Source organism: Bidens hawaiensis, unplaced genomic scaffold (assembly GCF_021521415.1).
Source record: "Bidens hawaiensis isolate Kalapana, Puna unplaced genomic scaffold, B.hawaiensis_p1.1 tig00001032_1, whole genome shotgun sequence".
Classification (NCBI taxonomy): Eukaryota; Viridiplantae; Streptophyta; class Magnoliopsida; order Asterales; family Asteraceae; genus Bidens; species Bidens hawaiensis.
This window is the reverse complement of record NW_027491060.1, coordinates 2524031-2541343: the sequence shown is the minus strand read 5'-3', so window position 1 is coordinate 2541343 and position 17313 is coordinate 2524031. Positions and strand designations below refer to the sequence as shown.

General features: G+C 35.9%; 1 pseudogene across 1 annotated transcript; it reads left to right on the top strand.

The window, feature by feature from the left end:
- The first annotated feature begins 728 nt into the window (after positions 1 to 728).
- LOC143555079 (villin-1-like) lies at positions 729 to 16855 on the top strand (annotated as a pseudogene). The gene is made up of 21 exons (XR_013139145.1): positions 729 to 877; positions 1954 to 2050; positions 2153 to 2252; positions 2325 to 2393; positions 3300 to 3536; positions 3633 to 3810; positions 3930 to 4059; positions 4835 to 5000; positions 5694 to 5844; positions 6097 to 6182; positions 6260 to 6415; positions 6862 to 6930; positions 7112 to 7180; positions 7406 to 7543; positions 7626 to 7754; positions 8564 to 8696; positions 8786 to 8814; positions 14770 to 14910; positions 15389 to 15514; positions 15634 to 15696; positions 16521 to 16855. The product of XR_013139145.1 is annotated as a villin-1-like (transcript).
- The last annotated feature ends 458 nt before the right edge of the window (positions 16856 to 17313 follow it).

Here is a 17313-nt window from a genome sequence, read left to right as displayed (position 1 = left end):
CCTCCAGCATTGCAACCTACCACTACCATCATCACTGGCATTTTTATTTTATTTTTTCATCTTTTATTGTCTTTTAAACAACACAAAATAATAATTAGTTTGATTATCACATGATAACCAACATCTTAATAAAATGATCAATTTTATTACGGTATACTAGACCCTTAAGTGTTTTGTAGTGTGTGAAAGAATTTCTTTACCAAACTTACAAATTTGACTTGTGATGTTGCTTAACAAACAACATAATTCTAGTTTATTATATTATTATTATTATTTAAACAAATAACAATAATAAACTGAAACAACAATCATCCATCCATCCATGTCTAGTTGTTGTTAACCGACAAAGCTCGAGTCTTGCGCAGGTCTCCATCATCAAAATTTCAAACATTCTCGCCGACCGCCGAACCAGTCAAACTCGGTTAAAGTTAACCTTAACAACTCAACACAACACAACACAACACAACACAACACACCCCTTCAGTTCCTTCCTTAAATAGTCTTCATTTATCACAATTAGGCGCCACGCCACGCCACCTCTTTATTCAAAAACCTCCAATTAAATCAACCAATCAATGTGATTGTGGGTCCCAAATTAGCTAGCTGTATGATAAAAGGTAAACCCTCATTTTCGTTCTTTACTTATCACTTCCATTTCCATTTCATTTTTCTTTTTTCTTTTCTTTTCTTTTCTTTTAATTAATAATAATAATTTGTTGTTGGGTTTTAATTAATTTGGCTTTATTAAGTAAGGGTGGTCAAATTAATAATAAAGTGACTTAGTTAATTCATTCTTGTTTCATTTGGTTGGGTGCTGCTGCTGATTCATCTTTCAGATCTTTTGTTTCTTCATCTTCTTCCCCACACCCTAATCAAGGTTTGATTTTTATTATTTAATAATAACTCATCATCTGTTTGTTCTTACTGTTATTATTATTATTATTATTGATCAACATTTGGTAGCTTAGAAACTTTGATTCTTTAATAGACTGTTGGCTGAGACCTTATTATTATAATCAGATCAACATTAATTTGTAAAGAAACAAACTTTACAAATTTTCAAAACCTACCTACATTGATTTAGTGCTTGAAATTGCCACTAATAAATGCCTGTAATTTTGGGTTATACACTTATACTTGACCCATGTGATAAAGATCTTGACTTTTTACAGCTTTTGCTGGTCCTTGGCTTAAAAGGTTATGGGTCAAAATTTACTATCATTCTATAATAGATTGCTGAGACCTCACTATAATCAGATCAAATTTTGTAAAAAAATTATCATTCAAAATGCAAACCTACGTTTATTTAGTGACTGAGTTTCTCATTCAAATGCTTACAATTTTCGGTTAGATTTGAAATGGTCAATACTATTTTGACCCATGAAACACAAGATCTTGACTTTTCACATCAGGGACAGAAAGGCGCGCCCATGCACTTTTAGGTCAAAGTTACGGGTTTATATGTAAAAACAAGCTGAGGGATGGAGAAATTATTAAATGTTTTAACTTGATAAATAGGTTTATATGTAAAAAAATTGAGAGATGTGCAGCTTGTGGTTGTAAATAAAGCTAATTTAGTTGTACATACTCGCACCTCACACATCACGCTTTTTTAAACCAAGCTTGTTACTTTTCAATCATAACATTGTATTTTCTTGGTTAATCAATTTGCCTACATTTTAAAATTTCTTATTCTATATTATATATATATATATCAATCAATCAATCATACACAGTAAAATCCCACCGACAGCAAAGCTATAAGTAGGGTCTGGGGAGGGTGGGATGTAGGCACACCGTACCTCTATCCAAAGGAATAAAGAGGTGGCTTCCAGAGAGACCCTCGGCTCTTATTCTATATTATAAGTTTCAATAATCCCTTTTTAAAAAATGATTAACTTTATTCAATTTTTTCTTCTATTGATGAATATTGTACACTCTGGCATGCTGCAGATCATTATTAGCATGACAAGTTAATGATTTCTGCTGTATGAAATATGGGATCCAGCAAAACTGTTGATTCAGAATTTCAGGGTGCAGGATCTAAACTGTATCCTTTTATTATAATTTAGCTTTTATATGTACTTTAAATACATGTATTTTATATATGAAGTATTGCAATATTGGATGTCCTTAATGTTATTATATTTAGAGGCCTAGAAATATGGTGTGTGGAGAGCCTTCAGTTGGTTTCAGTGCCACAATCTTCACATGGGAAATTCTTCTCCGGGAGTGCATACGTAGTTTTGTATGTAAGCTACCTTGACCAAGTTAACCACCCATTTTTCTTTAAGATAAACTTCTTTTAAACATTATTATTGCAGACGGCTTTGCTTAAAAGTGGTGCTCTTCAACATGACATACATTACTGGCTCGGGAAAGATGCCAATGAGGTTCTCCCTTTATCTTTTACAGCCTCTATTTGTGTCGACACTTGGTGGGAAGAAAAATATAGGAAGTACACATGAATTTATATGACCAAAAATCTGATTATTGCGACTTGTTATTGCAATAATCACAGTAATCAGTTTTTAATGTTAAATAAAAGGTTAAGATGTAATTACCTAATTACCTCTTCTTTTAACCTAATTTGATATACTTCTACCTTGTATCTACTTTTTGCACAAGAATATATTTTTTCGTCATTTTGTGCATTAATTTCTGAAATAACCAGAATTTGTCACACACTCAAAACTGCTTGTTATCTGATTGTTACAACTTTAAACAACAAAAGTACATTCAATGGTTTTTGGAAAACCAACCTGAACCAGCGAAAACGGTTCGGTTTTGGTGGTTTGCCGGTTAGGCACGAGGTTTTCTTTAGCATGGTAAGTTCCAGTAAAATGGCAGGTATAAGAAAAGATGAAAACTTTTACCTTTTTAGCATCAAAGGGTTTATACTATTGTTAAAGAAGTGAAAAAAAAATAATAATAGGACGAAACCGGACAAATTGATAATATATCCATATTACAATTAAAAATACTTATACATATTAATGTATTATGATTGTTTGATTCCTTGGAAGAAAATATTATACTTTTATAAAAATTATACCGATTAAAAAAATTACTTTTTTAATATTTCAGCTGGTTCTGTTTTGGCGGCTGTTCCAAACTGTAAACCATAAACCGAACCGGTTCAATCCAAACCTGGCCGAACCGGCCGATTTAGCTCAGTTCGGGCAGTTTTGGCTGTACCAACAGTATTTGAACACCTCTAGAAAACAGATTATATTTCATAAATTGTGGTTGGAAGCTTTACTTAAAAGGAGTGTAAGAGTTATGTGCTGATCTGGCAGGTTGACTCAGCACTTGCATCAGACAAAACACTTGAACTAGATGCAGCTTTAGGGTCTCAATCTGTACAATATAAAGAAGTTCAAGGTCAAGAAACCAGAAAATTTTTATCATACTTTAAACCATGCATCATCCCAGTTGAAGGTGTCTATTCTTCGGGTCAAGTCAAGCTAAAAGGTCCAGATTATGAGACCCGATTGTTAACATGCAAAGGGGATCGCGTGGTGCACGTTAAAGAAGTAAGGTTTCATATTCTTTTGAGCAAAAAGATCAAAACTTTAATCTTGAAAGGCGAATTTAATAATTAATATATCATGAATATGTTATGTGATCAGGTGCCGTTTTCGCGGTCATCTTTGAACCATCGAGATGTATTCATACTTGACACGTCGGCAAAAATATTCCAATTTAGCGGGTGTAATTCGAGCATACAAGAAAGGGCTAAAGCTTTGGAGGTGGTTCAGTATATTAAAGAATATAAGCATAAGGGGGAGTGTGAAGTGGTAACCATAGGTTTGTATTTTTTTTAATATTTAGTTTTAAGTTTTTATTTTTATTTTTATTTTTATTTTTTTTATTTAATGTTTTGGATAAGAAAAAAGATGTTGACTTTTGACTTTGGGTGGTTATAGAGGATGGAAAGTTTGTTGGTGATGCTGAAGTAGGAGAATTTTGGAACTTTTTTTGTGGGTACGCGCCCATTCCGAGGGACCCACCCTCGGGTCAACAAGAGCCCCAAACTTCAGCCGTTAAGTTATTTTGGTGAGTTATATTCTTGTGTTTATTTGGGTATGCAAAAGAGAACTAAATCTTTAGTAGTTCTATGTAGGGGTGTAAACGAGCCGAGTCGAGCCCGAGTCCCTGCTTGACCAGGCTCGCTCGGCTTGCGATTAGTTTTTCAAGCTCGAGCTCAATCTTGGTTCATGAAGTAGTTTTTCAAGATCTAGCTCGGCTCATTATAAGAGCTCGTGCTCAAGCTTGGCTCGCGAAGTAGTTTTCAAGCCTGAGCTCAGCTTGTTAACTTACGCGAGCTCGAGCTCAAGCACGACTCGTCAGGTAGTTTTTCAAGCTTGAGCTGGCGCCTTTAACTTACGAAAGCTCTAGCTCAAGCTCGACTCGTTAAGTAGTTTTTTAATCTCAAGTTCAGCTTGGCTCGTTTACTTTTTAATTAAATTTATATATGTCATTTATAATTTCATTTATGACATAATATATATTATTTAGTTATCTTTATCGTAGTTTGTATTGGATAATTATTATTGTATAATTATATATTTATATATTAAGTTAAAAATATATAAGTAATAGGCTGATTTAGGCAGCTTGAGCGCGATAACTGAAGCTCGATTCGAGCTTTTAGCGAGCCCATCTCGAGTAGCTCACTAGCTACTTGGCTTGTTCACACCCCTGGACTTCCACGCTTAGTCATTTAAAGATGTTTAATAATTGATGACGTGTATATTTCTTAATCTTATGATTTATTATGTTCATTCTTTTTCCCATTAAAATGGTTTTTAATTTTCATCCCTCCAAATAGGATAACACTTCAAGGAAAGTTTACTCAAAGTGGAAGTGGTAGGTTGAAAAGGTCAATGCTTGAGTCAAATAAATGCTATATGTTGGATGCTGACATTCAGATATTTGTGTGGATGGGAAGAATTACATCTTTAACGGAACGCAAAACGTCAATCTCAGCAGCCGAGGTAGCATAATGGCCCAATTGGGCGGGTTGAGTTGATTTATGGGTCAAACGGGTTGAGTTGACTCGCCAACACTTTTTTGTCTGCGTGCTCTAAATTTCATAAATAATTAAATATGAATTATCAACACTATGACTAAAATTATCATCCAACTTTATTTAGGGAGAATTACATCTACCCCTACATTTTTGTAAAAATTTAATATATGTTCTTACAAATTAGTTAAAAGTATTGATTTAATTTAAAACAGTTCAAGAAATATCAAAAACTTTAAAATTTTAGATTTACTCATTCTAATCTTAAAATTTTATATTCACCCATTAACAATATTTTGGAGTTATCCATTTCATAAGACAAGGGCAAAATATGAAACTTTAAAGTTAAAAATGGGAAACTTAAAGTTTTAAAGTTTTTAAAAAATAAGGGTAAAATGTCATTTTTGAATTGTTTTAATGAAATAAATAAATAAAATACTTTAACCAGTTTGTAAGGGCATATATGATATTTTAAGTTCGGCTTGGATGTATATGATATTTCACAAGTTTTTAAAGGCAAATAAATTTTGTTGGTTTTTAACACCTCAAGTGTACTTTGGACGACTTCTAACCCATTTGAGTCATTTCTTTTTTCGTTATTTTTTTGACCCGTTAATTAGCCGTATCTAGCCCGTATCTTGATCTATTCATGCATTTACAGGAATTTCTTCGGACTCAAGAACGACCCGTAAATACCCATTTAGCCTTTTTAACCGAAGGATCAGAAACAACAATGTTCAAGTCATATTTTGATGATTGGCCTCAAATAGTGGAGTCAAAGTTGTATGCAGAAGGTCGAGAGAAAGTAGCAGGTTATTATTTTTACCCCAAATTTGTTATAACACTGTATGAAAGTTAGGGTTGTGCACAAAACCAACTTAACTGAAACCAAAAAAACCGACGGTTTTGTTTTATTTATGGAAACCGAAAACCAAAAGAACTGAAAGTGAACGGTTTTCAAAAACTCGAAAACCAAGTTTTCCTGTTTTGGGTTCGGATTTGTTAAAAGTTTTTAATATGATCATTATTTATAATCAAGATTTCTTTATACTTTACTACCTCAGCAATGTTCAAGCAAACGGGATTTGATGTGGCTGAGCTTCCCGATGAAGATGAAAAGCAACATATCGATTGCAACGGTACACTAAAGGTTACTCTCTGCCAATAGTTACGTAATTTCTTGCATCAACAATTTTGTATTTTGTTAAATAACTTTTTTAATTGCAGGTTTGGAGAGTGAATAATGGGAAGTTGTCCGCGGTTCCTGTTGTGGATCAAAGAAAGCTTTATAGTGGAGACTGTTATACGGTGCAGTATATATATTCAGCCCATGGGAGAGAAGAACGATTATTTTATATTTGGCTAGGAAGTAATAGTTCTGAAGTAAGCAATGAATATACTTGTTTTTAGTATGAAACATTAATATTTCTAGGCTTGTATATGAACTGAATATGAACAATTAAAACAAATGGGGTTTTCTTGTTTGTGTTCGTTTGTTAAGGAAATGAACATGTTTGTGTTCGTTTGTTATGAACTCTCCACTGAGGCACTGAATGGTTCATGAACTGTGTTCATATTCACTCGTTTAACTTAATGAACAAAACGTTTTGTTCGTTCGTTTATTAAATAAATGAACTCTCCACTGAATGGTTCATGAACTGTTCACCGAATATTCGGTTTGTTTACGGGGCCTTATTTCATTTTACACCTAGTTTTCTTAATTTATAAAAAGTTTCAACAAATTGTTCAATTTGTAGAATATTCTTTACATGCTGTGTTTTAATACATATTTTAAATTGTCCTCAAATTTATTTTCTTTCACTATGCAGGAAGACAGGGCTGATGCAATTTCTCTTACAAGTGTTATTGTTGATTCGAATAAAGCAGAGCCCGTTTTAGTTAGTTATCCTTCCATTTTCTTGAATATTCTGATATTATTATTATTGTTATTATTACTATTGTTATTTATTATTATTAATGTATATCGACATTGTATTTATGACTTGATTTCAGGCTCAAATTTTTATTATTGTTGTCATTATTAATGCTTATTGGCATTAATTTATGTCTTAATTTCAGGCTTAAATTGTTGAGAGCAAGGAACCAAGTCAATTCTTCATGATATTTCAGACACTAATCATGTTTAAGGTTAGTGGTTCCTGTTAAATATCTAGATTATAATTAGTCAGTATTATTTATTGCCTTTAGCCCATGGGCCCGTTATAGGTTTGTTTAGAGTTTCTCTTCCATTGTAATCACAATTATCATATGTTAATATTCCAGTCTCTTTTACATGGTACCAGAACTAAGGCTCATACATGTTTCTAAATAGGTTTTATTTATTTATTTATTTATTTTTTTATAATTCTTAAGGGTGGTATGGGTTCAAGATACAAATCAATGATTGCTGAAAAAGGTAGTGATGATGAAACTTATGACGATAAAAAGACGGCCCTTTTCCGAATTCAAGGAACGAACCGTGATAATATGCAAGCTATCCAAGTTGATCAAGTATGCTTGTGTATCTATTAACATTTCTTCCAATAATATATCACTAACTTGCCAAATAATATATACATTATCATATTTTCAGGTTTCTCCGTCATTAAACTCTTCATACTGCTACATTTTAAAGGCTGACGGGTCTATCTTCACTTGGCTAGGAAATCTCTCCACGGCCTGTGATCATGATCTTTTATATGGAATATTAGATTTGATAAATGTAGGTACAAATCTTGGCTTCTTGTTTATTTAAATCATTCCCTTCTTTCTAAACAAGCTTTTTTGACTTTGACTTCCATATATCCAACTAAATTTACTTCTAAGTTAATGTTGGGGGTGAGAGGTAGGGCTGCTGAAATGGCCGTGCTTGCAGTTTGCCGGGTCGAGCCCGATAATTTTACACGAACCCGAACACAACACATGAACACGACCCGTTTAATCTGGAAAACAATTATTTATTTATTTTTTCAAGTATTATTTTAAAATTCCAGTATTATGTATCGTTTTTATATTTTCGAAGCAATTATGTTTAAACTACGGCTAATTATATTTATAAAGTTACAAGTTTTGCATAAAGGGTATGGTTTACATTATAAACAACAACAAATAACTTTTTAGAAGTAAATAACTGGGTTAAACGAGTCAACTCATGAACCAGTTGGTTTGACAAGACCATGACCCATTTAACAAATAGTGTTCAAAGGTTCGACCAGAACTTATTGAGACTAAATATCCTCCCAGAAATTTTGTGTCGTGTCTGAAATTAACACCGCTAGTTAGAGGGAGGGGGTGTATTTGTTATTTTTATCATTTTTTAATAAAAAAATTATTATCTCTCCCCTTCGCTTCATCTACAAGAAACCGAAAAATATTGATGTTAACTAAGCAAAGAAATCCATTCAAAAGTTTAATTTAGTAAACTCTACATTTGACCAAAAAGTCAAATTTAACCTCCATGTGATTAGAGGGAGTTAATTTATCAATATTGTTTGTATCAAATAATATTATATTTTGTCTTGATGATTGTAGCCATCATGGCAACCGGTATTAGTTAGAGAAAGGCAGTGAACCCGATGTTTTCTGGGAACCGAATATTCGAAGGAAAAAGAAATTAAAAGATTCATTGAAGACCCGCATTTATTTGTTTGTACATTTACGAAAGGTAATGATAATATTACATCTTAATGCAATATTGTATATTTTGTATACTCGTGTAACGTTTTTTGTGTGTTGTGGCTATTTTGATAATAGATGCGGGTTCTCAACCAAGTGATCTCAAGGTAACACTTTCTTTTTCATCTATCATAAGTTAATAATATGTATTAATCCATATTCGATTGATTAGTCCGAGGTTATCGACAAAAAAGATTTGTCTATGCCACTTCGTTTCTTTTTGTCCAAATTGCTTAAGAGTGCATTACAACCAAATTCTCTTAACTAATAAAAATAAGTCTTTGAGCATTTTCTCTCATGAAGATAACTTATGGAGTTATGGAATGATTACATTAATCATTAAAACGGGCATTGCAACCGAATGCTTTTTTAGTAGGCATGTAAATGAACCAAATGCTTAGTTAATCGTGTGGCCGGAAGTTCGATTATTTCCATTTATTTAGTAAACGAAAGAACATGAACAAATTTTGTTGTTTATTTATGTTAATGGTATTTTATGTATTAGGTTAAAAGCCCATTCATCATGTAACTAGCTAGAAAGCCCATGGGCCCAGTTTGGGTTACAATTAGGGTTTGTTACTTGTATATATAGGTGTACTATCTAGTTTATTATCAATCAATATACACACCATTTCTTTACATGGTATCAGAGCTACGGCTCTCGATCCAAACCCTAGCCGCCACTTAATCTGAACCGAACCAGCCGGCCCTAGATCTGAAACAAACCCGTCTACCTCCTGTCCAGATCTCGTAATCCTTTTTCGAGATATATTCCGCCGTCACCCGCCTCTTCTACTGTCACCACCACCCTCCGATTAGCCGACCCTGAAAATCCGCTGCCGCACGCGCTCCCACGCGCCACCCGAAGTCCGCCGCTGCCACCCACGCGCCGCCGCGTGACGGCGCGTGACACCACCTCCGGTCACCGTTTTTCTTCCAGGTTATTTTTTTATTACTTTCCCGACCTTCTTATGCTGTTGGTTTTTCGATCCGGCAACTTTCTGTTTTCTGTTTCTGTACGAGTGTTTGTATTCATTCGGTCAAGAAACTATCAGATCCAATGGCAGAAAAAAAGGCTTCAGAAAATCAGATTGCTCCACGTATTATTAATTATTCAGCTGTTCTTTGCATTCCGGTCAAACTTGATTCAAGTAATTGGGGGCCTCTTTGTTCGGAAGGGTCTTACAAGTGTTGGCAAAGAAGACCATCTCACTACACGACCCGCTGATCCAATCTCCCGAGAATGGCTCATTGATGATAGCGTAATACAGATGGCATTGTGGAATGCCATGGAGCCACAAATACTCACCATTACCCAAAATTTCTCCACCGTAAAAGATATGTGGGAACATCTTTCCTCATCATTTTCTGATAAGGAATCTCTCTCCCATGCATACTCGGTGGTCGAACAAGGAGACTCTTCTTTTACTGATTACTTTACCCGTTTTTCAACAATCCGAGATGAACTTCGCTTCATGTTTCCACCCACTACCAATTTGAAGGTCTAGGAGGAGCGAAACGCTAAGATGGATGTCATGACATTCATTGCCGGTATATCACCTAAGTACTCAAGTGCTCGCCCTTTATTGTTGAGTAACCCTGCTGCCACCTCTTCTATTGCATCAATGTACCATCTACTACGTGAGATGTATGGTCCTAATGAAACTCACCCTTCTACTGATACATCCGCTATGCATGCGTCCACTGGTAAGGGTATTGGCCGAGGCTCTCATCAAATTCACAAAAGGGGAATCGGACGAGGTAGTGGTCTTATCTGTCACTATTGTAAGGAACCCGGTCATACGAAATGGGATTGTCCTAATTGTCCTCCTGGAAGTCAGCCACCTCCTAGACCCAAAGCTCGCATAGCTACTACCGGTGAGGCTTCTGATCCAAATGCTACCCCAGCCTACACGTTTAGCGAAGAAGATTATTGCCGACTCCAGCATCTTCTAGCTTCTCAGACAACTCCCCCTGCTCCAAGCGCCAAAGCTGCCAATTCAGGTACGTTTCCTAGTCTCTCCTCATCTTGGGTTATCGATTCTGGAGCTACTCATCACATGACTGGGAACTCGGGTATCCTTTCCAACCTCCATAACGTTTCCCACCAACCAGTACGCCTCGCTGACGGTTGCTCATGTCCTGTCCTTGGCGTTGGATCCATCAATAATTCCACAAACCTAAACCTCTCATCTGTTTTGTTTGTCCCTAAATTTCTCGATAGCCTCTGTTCAGTTAGCCAACTCACAAAACAAAATAATTGTTCGGCTAAATTTTATCCTATTCACTGTATTTTTCAGGAACTAGGGACGAACCGTCTGATTGGCACAGGTTTTGAATCAGGAGGTCTCTACCGCTTATCTTTTCCGTCACAACCTACAGCAAATATATGTGATTCAAGAATCAAGGAGGAGCACTGTAGGTTGGGACACCCCTCTATAGCGGTTTTGAAGCAAATGAGACCAGATTTACCTTTTTCGTCTTTTAATTTTCATTGTGAGTCATGTCAACTTGGTAAACATACCAGGCGTCCCTATCCCCCTAGAGTGTCTAATCGAGTCTATTTTCCTTTTGAACTTTTGCATTCTGATGTATAGGGCCCTTGCCCTACGAAGACTACTTTGGGTTTTCAGTACTTTATTACCTTTATTGATGATTATTCTCGTGCTACTTGGGTTTATTTGTTAAAATCTCGTAGTGAGGTGTTTTCCACCTTTTGTGAATTTAAGGCTTATGTCAATAATCAATTTAATACATCAATTAAGACTTTACGATCCGATAATGCAAAAGAGTATTTTTCCACAGACTTCTCTTCATATTTAAATTCCCACGGAATTGTTCATGAATCCTCGTGTGCATATACGTCGCAACAAAATGGTGTTTCTGAACGCAAAAATCGACACCTACTAGATGTTGCTCGCACACTCATGTTCCAGTCCCATGTTCCTCACAGATTCTGGGGGGACGCCGTTCTTACTGCCTCTTATCTGATTAACCGCATGCCCACACCTGTCCTTCATGGTAAAACACCATTCTCGATCTTGTTTCCTAATGGCACTCCTTTTCCACTCGAACCTAAAGTTTTTGGTGTGTTGCCTATGTTCATGACCACTGTCCGAAAGTTACTAAACTCGATCCTAGAGCAATTCGTTGTGTCTTTGTTGGTTATTCTTGAGTTCACAAGGGGTATCGGTGCTATAGTCCTTCACTTCATCGATACTTTACCTGTGCCGACGTCACTTTTGATGAGTCATGTCCTTACTTTCTTACACCGCCCACTCCCGTTGCTGAGCCATTCCCCGACCCTGATCTACCCACATCTACACTTATTCCCACTCTTCCTATGCCGAGCGTATCATCTGATCCTCCGGTCTCCACTGCTTCTGATTCTCCCACCATAGACCCACCGACCGGATCTCCACCTTTACTTTTTACATATAGTCGGCGAAGGCAGAATCAGACTTTAGACTCTCCTGATTCTCAACCATCCTCTACTTCGCTACCTTCTGGCTCAACCGTCCCTTTACCTACTCCACCAGCCCCCACCATTCCCGAACCCACTACCACCACCACTTCTCATTATGACCCTCCCGGTGCCCCCTTTCCTGATATACCTATTGCCTTTCGCAAAGAACCACGACACTGCACCCGTTACCGTATTCAGGATTATGTTGGCTACTCTCACTTATCTCCTGAGGCTCATGCCTACTCCACTACCCTTGATTCCTACCCGATTCCCAAGAATGTCACAACAGCTCTCACTCACCCAGGGGATGGCGACAGGCAATGGAAGAGGAACTTGGGGCCCTCAGATCTAATCATACATGGGATCTTGTGACGCTTCCTGTGGGGAAGCGTTTTGTTGGTTGTCGTTGGGTGTTCACGGTTAAGCTACACCCGGATGGTTCGTTACATCGCTTGAAGGCGGGGTTGGTTGCTAAGGGGTATTCTCAGGCATATGGCATTGACTATGAGGGAACTTTCTTCCCGGTTGCTAAAATGCCATCTGTTCGTATCTGTATTGCCTTAGCTGCCATTAATCATTGGCCGCTCCATCAGCTATATATCAAGAACACCTTTCTTAATGGTGTTCTTGAGGAGGAGGTTTATATGGAGCAACCACCGGGTTTTATCATCGAGGAGGCGGCCTCGAAAGTTTGCAGGTTACGACGTTCCTTGTATGGTCTTAAACAGTCTCCCAGGGCATGGTTTGGTCGATTTTCTAATGTTATGGAACAATTTGGGATGACTCGTAGTGCTTATGATCACTCTGTTTTCTTTAGATACCAAAGAGGCAAACGAATTATTGTTGTTTATGTGGACGATATCATAATCACGGGTGATGATGCTGTTGGGATTACCGAACTCAAACAGTTTCTTCAGACTCAGTTTCAGGTCAGCGACTTAGGTCGACTGAAGTACTTTTTGGGCATAGAGGTATCTCGGTCTTCACAAGGAATACTTCTTTCTCAACGGAAGTATGTCCTTGATATGCTGACTGAATATGGCTTACTAGGTTGCAAGCCAGTTGATACTCCGATGCTTCCTACAAGGAAGCTCCTCCCAGAGGAAGGGGATCCGATGAAGGATCCAGAACGATACAGACGTTTGGTTGGTAAACTAAATTATTTGACTGTCACACGACCGGATATTTCCTTTACTGTCAGTGTTCTGAGTCAATTTATGGCGGCACCACACACCAGTCACTGGGATGCTACCCTTCGAGTCTTAAGATATCTTAAGACATCACCAGTTTTGGTATATTATATTCTGATCAGGGTCATTGCCGGGTGGGTGCCTTCACAGAAGAAGGAGATGGTCGGATATCAGTTTTTTCAGACGCAGATTGGGCAGGTTGTCCGATATCTCGACGATCTACTACTGGATATTGTGTGTTTGTTGGAGGAAATCTTGTATCATGGAAAAGTAAGAAGCAACACACGGTATCCCGATCGAGTGCATAATCAGAGTATAGAGCCATGGCAGATGTGACATCAGAGATGACATGGGTACGTCGTCTTCTCATAGAGCTCGGGGTTGTTTCTAATGACTTGATGCGGTTATACTGTGATAGTCAATCAGCCTTTCACATAGCCAAGAATCAAGTATTTCATGAGAGGACAAAACATATTGAGGTCGACTGCCACCTTATCAGAGATCGAGTAGTAGGCACTCAAACAGATCCTCCATCCATTCAACCAGTTCATGTGAAGACAAACTTTCAGCTAGCAGACATTCTAACTAAACCACTCCGGAAAACTCAGATAGATTTTATTTGTAACAAGTTGGGCATGATTAACATCTATGCTACAACTTGAGGAGGAGTGTTAATGGTATTTTATGTATTAGGTTAAAAGCCCATTCATCATGTAGTTAGCTAGAAAGCCCATGGGCCCAGTTTGGGTTACAATTAGGGTTTGTTACTTGTATATATAGGTGTACTATCTAGTTGTTTATTATCAATCAATATACACACCATTTCTTTACAATTTAGTTAACGGACGAACATGATTACATGTCTGTTCGTTCATTTAAGTTTGTTGCCTTATGTTCGTAAGTTCACGTTTGTTTAAGTTCGTTCATTTGCGTTTGTTAATATGTATTTAAGTTTTATAGGTCCATTACGATTTAGTCTAATTTTAATAACCTTTTAGGCCCAACACATTGTTATTTACATTTACTTTTACTTAGTTTTAGTTCGATTATGTTCGTTCATCTATTTCAGTTTTGTTTGTTCGTCTACGTTCGTGAACCGTTCGTTTATACAGTTAATGAACGAACACATTCATTTTCTTAACAAACTAACATGGACAAGAAAACCTTTTTGTTCAATTGTTCGTTCTCGATTGTTTGTTTGGTTAAAATTTAACGTACGGACACGAATATTCTCCGTTTTTCCGGTTCGCTTACAAGCCTAATTATTTATTATAAAAAACTTCTTCATGATATATGATCTTTCCATCATCTTGAATTCAATTCCTCATCCTTTTTACTTCATTTTATTTTCTTCCAACTTTAAAGATCCTGTCTGACTATTGAATTGCTTATGATATGATGTTTAGGTGAAAGAGATATTCAGTTACACTCAAGATGATTTAACTACCGAAGACGTACTAATACTTGATTGCTACACGGAAATTTTCGTGTGGGTAGGCCACAATTCGGTTGTTAAGTCGATGCAACAAGCGCTTTCTATTGGTCAGGTATAATTAGCATTTTTATTGCATACATTCAATGACCCAACATTTTTCAACCCAAATTAAATGTTCATTTAAATGTATATTTTTGCTTAAATCCTTTTATTAGAAAATATGCTTCTTTCATCCTTAATTAATTTGGATAATGTTAAATGTCAAATTATTGTTAGTCATTATTACTTATTGTCTTTAGCCCATGGGTCTATTATAGGTTTGTTTAGGGTATCTGGTTTCCTATATATTGAAAAGCTTCTCCTCCTTTGTAAACACACAATTCAGTGACTTCAGTCTCTTTTACGAATAATATCATTTTGAAATATATATCACTTTATACTTGATAACACGCCACAAAAGAATGTATAATAATCTTTATGAGATGGTAGCTATTTTCTTTGTTTATTTATGTGATTGATGTAATAGAAACTGAAACTTTTATCAATCAGATGAATTTTCTATTTGGATCTTGAAAATTCTCATTTGACAGGCGTTCCTCAAGAAAGATGTTTTGGGAGAATGTTTAGCCATGGATACTCCTTTATATGTTGTTAAAGAAGGGCATGAACCTCCGTTTTTCACTTGTTTTTTTGAATGGGATGCTTCAAAGGCAAATGTAAGTGAAGTTTTGTGATGACCTCATGCTTGTTTTTTGCTTTTTTATAAGATGTTTTAAGCTTGTCATATATATAAATAATCTTGAAGCTTGATACATGTTTGGACTTGTTATGGTAGATGCTTGGCAACTCATTTGAGCGGAAGCTTGCTATTCTCAAAGGCCAAACACAAAAACTCGAAGTAAGCAACTATTCGACATTAATTTAGAGGTGGCGGTTTTAATCCATTCTTTAAATGCGTCGGTTAACTTGGTTTGGGTTCTGTTTTATCAAAATGGGCCAAATAAAACAAAAATAACTAGAAAGGGATTGGTTTGAATGGATTGAAAGTCACCCAAAGAGTTTTTCGTAAATCATTTTAATCAAAGATTTGGCGTGTTTTAGTAATCATAGACTCATAGTTAACAGATTAATAAAATGGGCAAATACTGTAAAAAAAATCAACATTCTTTCTGGTTATTTTTTCCCCACAAAAGTCACTTAAAATTGTGTTTACAGATTGAAGTCCCTTTACATGTAAAATTTCTACAAAATCGTGAAAGAAATTTGGAACCAGTACTTCCAAATTGTTCTAAATAACAATTGGGATAAAAGAAGTATAGAAGACACATAAGAAAAATAAAAAGGACATGTAAGCGAAACTACCGGATGTACTGGTTCCAAGTTTCAAAAAAAGGTTCACACTTTTGTTCAAATTTATCGTGTAGAGGGACGTTAATTAGTAAAATAAATATAAAAGGGACTTTTGCGAGGAAAAAAAAAAAGAAAGAAAGTATGTCAATTTTTTATGATATTATCCCTCAATGAAATTTATAATCTCTTTTAAATTCAACATTATAATAATAAAAAAAAGGATATAAGTTGGAAAAAGATATTCAACCTCTATCAACCACCTAAACCTGTTTTGACCCGTTACCTGACCCGACCATCTTCCCACCACCTCTTGGCATTATTAGATATTTAATACTTCATTATTCTATAAATGCTAAAAGTTCTAATTTTCAGTCACCTTTAAGAAGCTCTCCAAGTGTTCACTCCAAAGAGACAACACCAAACGGGTTAAGAAGACCGTCTCCAATTCCAAACGGGTTTAGAAGATCATCTCCAACTCCAACTTCAAACGGGCTGAGAAGACCGTCCCCTCCTCCTAACGGGTCAAGAAGACCGTCTCCAGTTCCAAACGGGTTGACTAGGAGACAATCTCTTGATTCCTACACTTCTCCTACTTTCTCAAATTCTGATTTTAATAATGTGAATACTCGTCGGTTTTCAAGTCCTCCGGTTCCAAGAATTATTCCATCTGCATCGTCCCCTAATTTTCGTGCAGCAGGTATTTAAGCTTCTTAATGAATAATCTAATTATTATATTTTGTTAAATCTTTACGAAAAGAAGTGGTACTATTTGACTTCTGATATTGAAGTGGAATAAACTCCAAGATCATAAAAGTATTTATGCAATTAGTCTATTTAATATGATTACAAGTTATATTTTTTCTTTTCTTAAAGTCACTTAACACTCTTTTATAAATGTTAACCTTTTTAATTAGCGTGGTTATTATATAGTGAAACATTTTTCTCAACAGTTACCTCCTAGTAACTAAGTTTCATATATATTCCATTTGTGCCTCTTAAATTTAAAAAAAATTATTTCAAACGATGGAACAGTTTTAAAACTTGAGTGGTTTTGTTGGATAAAAGTGTGAACGATTTTAGTGGAACATTGAAGAGACTTGGTTGGTGGTATATTTCCAAGCAAGGGATAAAATCATGAAATAAATAAACAAGTTTCAATAAAGCC